This window comes from Callionymus lyra, chromosome 16 (assembly GCF_982586985.1).
Source record: "Callionymus lyra chromosome 16, fCalLyr1.hap1.1, whole genome shotgun sequence".
Classification (NCBI taxonomy): Eukaryota; Metazoa; Chordata; class Actinopteri; order Syngnathiformes; family Callionymidae; genus Callionymus; species Callionymus lyra.
This window is the reverse complement of record NC_141833.1, coordinates 24,742,346-24,747,345: the sequence shown is the minus strand read 5'-3', so window position 1 is coordinate 24,747,345 and position 5,000 is coordinate 24,742,346. Positions and strand designations below refer to the sequence as shown.

The 5,000-nt window shown below is 43.9% G+C and overlaps 1 protein-coding gene across 3 annotated transcripts in view; it reads left to right on the top strand.

The window, feature by feature from the left end:
• The window catches only part of adgrl2b.1 (adhesion G protein-coupled receptor L2b, tandem duplicate 1), a gene marked incomplete at its 3' end in the record, with an annotated part of 112,935 nt that overhangs the window by 79,112 nt on the left and 28,823 nt on the right, over positions 1-5,000 (top strand).

Genomic DNA, 5,000 nt, shown 5'->3' with positions numbered 1-5,000 from the left:
TCCATCCTTCCTTCCTCTGTCCATCACTCCATCCTTCCTTCCTCTGTCCATCACTCCATCCTTCCTTCCTCTGTCCATCACTCTATCCTTCCTTCCTCTGTCCATCACTCCATCCTTCCTTCCTCTGTCCATCACTCTATCCTTCCTTCCTCTGTCCATCACTCCATCCTTCCTTCCTCTGTCCATCACTCCATCCTTCCTTCCTCTGTCCATCACTCCATCCTTCCTTCCTCTGTCCATCACTCCATCCTTCCTTCCTCTGTCCATCACTCCATCCTTCCTTCCTCTGTCCATCACTCCATCCTTCCTTCCTCTGTCCATCACTCCATCCTTCCTTCCTCTGTCCATCACTCCATCCTTCCTTCCTCTGTCCATCACTCCATCCTTCCTTCCTCTGTCCATCACTCCATCCTTCCTTCCTCTGTCCATCACTCCATCCTTCCTTCCTCTGTCCATCACTCCATCCTTCCTTCCTCTGTCCATCACTCCATCCTTCCTTCCTCTGTCCATCACTCCATCCTTCCTTCCTCTGTCCATCACTCCATCCTTCCTTCCTCTGTCCATCACTCCATCCTTCCTTCCTCTGTCCATCACTCCATCCTTCCTTCCTCTGTCCATCACTCCATCCTTCCTTCCTCTGTCCATCACTCCATCCTTCCTTCCTCTGTCCATCACTCTATCCTTCCTTCCTCTGTCCATCACTCTATCATCATCATCATCCTTCCTTCATCTGTCCATCACTCTATCATCATCATCATCATCATCCTTCCTTCATCTGTCCATCACTCTATCATCATCATCATCATCCTTCCTTCATCTGTCCATCACTCTATCATCATCATCATCATCATCCTTCCTTCATCTGTCCATCACTCTATCATCATCATCATCCTTCCTTCCTTCCTCTGTCCATCACTCTATCATCATCATCATCATCATCATCATCATCATCCTTCCTTCCTCTGTCCATCGCTCTATCATCATCATCATCATCATCCTTCCTTCCTCTGTCCATCACTCTATCATCATCATCATCATCATCATCATCATCCTTCCTTCCTTCCTCTGTCCATCACTCTATCATCATCATCATCATCATCATCCTTCCTTCCTCTGTCCATCACTCTATCATCATCATCATCCTCCCTTCCTCTGTCCATCACTCTATCATCATCATCATCCTTCCTTCCTTCCTTCCTCTGTCCATCACTCTATCATCATCATCATCATCATCCTTCCTTCCTTCCTTCCTCTGTCCATCACTCTATCATCATCATCATCATCATCATCATCCTTCCTTCCTTCCTTCCTCTGTCCATCACTCTATCATCATCATCATCATCATCATCCTTCCTTCCTCTGCCCATCGCTCTATCATCATCATCATCCTTCCTTCCTCTGTCCATCGCTCTATCATCATCATCATCATCATCATCCTTCCTTCCTCTGTCCATCACTCTATCATCATCATCATCATCATCATCATCCTTCCTTCCTTCCTCTGTCCATCACTCTATCATCATCATCATCATCATCATCATCCTTCCTTCCTCTGTCCATCACTCTATCATCATCATCATCATCATCATCATCCTTCCTTCCTCTGTCCATCGCTCTATCATCATCATCATCCTTCCTTCCTCTGTCCATCACTCTATCATCATCATCATCATCATCATCCTTCCTTCCTTCCTCTGTCCATCACTCTATCATCATCATCATCCTTCCTTCCTCTGTCCATCACTCTATCATCATCATCATCCTTCCTTCCTCTGTCCATCACTCTATCATCATCATCATCATCATCATCATCCTTCCTTCCTTCCTCTGTCCATCACTCTATCATCATCATCATCCTTCCTTCCTCTGTCCATCGCTCTATCATCATCATCATCCTTCCTTCCTCTGTCCATCACTCTATCATCATCATCATCATCATCATCATCCTTCCTTCCTTCCTCTGTCTATCACTCTATCATCATCATCATCCTTCCTTCCTTCCTTCCTCCGTCCATCACTCTATCATCATCATCATCATCATCCTTCCTTCCTTCCTCTGTCCATCACTCTATCATCATCATCATCATCATCCTTCCTTCCTTCCTCTGTCCATCACTCTATCATCATCATCATCATCATCATCCTTCCTTCCTCTGTCCATCACTCTATCATCATCATCATCATCATCATCCTTCCTTCCTCTGTCCATCACTCTATCATCATCATCATCATCCTTCCTTCCTCTGTCCATCGCTCTATCATCATCATCATCCTTCCTTCCTCTGTCCATCGCTCTATCATCATCATCATCCTTCCTTCCTCTGTCCATCACTCTATCATCATCATCATCATCATCATCCTTCCTTCCTCTGTCCATCGCTCTATCATCATCATCATCATCATCATCATCCTTCCTTCCTCTGTCCATCACTCTATCATCATCATCATCATCATCATCCTTCCTTCCTCTGTCCATCACTCTATCATCATCATCATCATCATCATCATCCTTCCTTCCTTCCTCTGTCTATCACTCTATCATCATCATCATCATCATCATCCTTCCTTCCTCTGTCCATCACTCTATCATCATCATCATCATCATCATCCTTCCTTCCTCTGTCCATCGCTCTATCATCATCATCATCATCATCATCCTTCCTTCCTCTGTCCATCACTCTATCATCATCATCATCATCATCATCCTTCCTTCCTCTGTCCATCACTCTATCATCATCATCATCATCATCATCATCCTTCCTTCCTTCCTCTGTCCATCGCTCTATCATCATCATCATCATCATCATCCTTCCTTCCTCTGTCCATCACTCTATCATCATCATCATCATCATCATCCTTCCTTCCTCTGTCCATCACTCTATCATCATCATCATCATCATCATCATCATCCTTCCTTCCTCTGTCCATCACTCTATCATCATCATCATCATCATCATCATCCTTCCTTCCTTCCTCTGTCTATCACTCTATCATCATCATCATCCTTCCTTCCTTCCTTCCTCCGTCCATCACTCTATCATCATCATCATCATCATCCTTCCTTCCTTCCTCTGTCCATCACTCTATCATCATCATCATCATCATCCTTCCTTCCTTCCTCTGTCCATCACTCTATCATCATCATCATCATCATCCTTCCTTCCTTCCTCTGTCCATCACTCTATCATCATCATCATCATCATCATCCTTCCTTCCTCTGTCCATCACTCTATCATCATCATCATCATCATCATCCTTCCTTCCTCTGTCCATCACTCTATCATCATCATCATCATCCTTCCTTCCTCTGTCCATCGCTCTATCATCATCATCATCCTTCCTTCCTCTGTCCATCACTCTATCATCATCATCATCCTTCCTTCCTCTGTCCATCACTCTATCATCATCATCATCATCATCATCCTTCCTTCCTCTGTCCATCACTCTATCATCATCATCATCATCATCATCCTTCCTTCCTCTGTCCATCGCTCTATCATCATCATCATCATCCTTCCTTCCTCTGTCCATCGCTCCAGCATCTCTTCATTTTTCTCTCCGTCCTCGTTTTCTCCCTCCATCCTCTCGTCCAGTCGTGTGAATACTTGCTTCCAGGAGGTTCAGCAGCTTCAGCCTCAGTTTTCTCTTCTCGTCTTCTTTGTCGCGTCAGGAGACTCGTGGCTGCTGTCAATCATTCTTGATCTTCAGGATCAACTTCTCAGGCTGAAGACCAGAGACTGAGATGTTCAGATGTTTGTTGTTGTCAGACTCATGGGGTTGAAGGTCTTGAGGTTCAAGAGACAAGAGATTGTTCTTCTAAGAAGCAACAAACTCTGGATATTGAAGATTTATTTCCTGCTTCACGTGAGTTCAGCAGAAAAACCAACTGAAGAACGAGCTCGACTCGAAGAGAAGCTTAAAATGTAAAGTTTTCTCTTGTCGCCTCGACACGTCCTGGTCCTTCTTCTGCTCCGTGTTCCTCTGAACACGCGTGTTTAAAACGATATCAATTTACAGACTTTAAATCAGTCATAGAGTCATAAAAGAGTGAATTTATGGATTCTTTTCTGCTGCTCATGATTGTCGTTTCTTCAAGGACGTTGATCATGAGCTGATGGTTCTGATCACGTCTACGACGAGAAGAACATGTTTCAGGATGAGAAGCAAAATGATCCTAAAAGTCTCTTCCATCATTAAAACAAACATCTTCTTCATCTTTCTCTCCTCAGGCGACAGGAAGTGAGGCGCGACCAATGAAATCATCTCATTCACAGTGTTTTTATCGCCGCGGAAACCATTTGATTTCGGACAAATAATGCATCATTTGAGTGATTTCAACGATGTGGAGTTAATTTCATCATCTCTTCATATTATCATCTGTGGTCACATGATCACGATGATGTCATTGTTGCAGCTTCTCTTGTCGAGCGTCAGGAGCAGTTTTGAAGTTTTGATGATCCGTCACAAGATAAACACTTTCTTTTGATTAACCTTTGAAATAATGTTTCATTTTAACAGTTGCGGTTCCTGTTGAACGACCTTCAATGACCTTCAATGACCTTCAATGACCTTCAATGACCTTCAAACACAAACACAATCAAAGTCATGAATGTTTGTCAGAGATCACGGATGGATGATGATGATGGATGGATGGATGGATGGATGATGATGATGATGATGGTTGATGGATGAGGATGATGGATGGATGGATGGATGATGATGATGGATGGATGGATGGATGATGATGATGGATGGATGGATGGATGGATGATGATGATGGATGGTTGGATGGATGGATGGATGGATGATGATGATGGATGGATGGATGGATGGATGGATGGATGGATGGATGGATGGATGATGATGATGGATGGATGGATGGATGATGATGATGGATGGATGGATGGATGGATGATGATGGATGGTTGGATGGATGGATGGATGGATGGATGGATGGATGGATGGATGGATGGATGGATGGATGGTTGGATGGATGGATG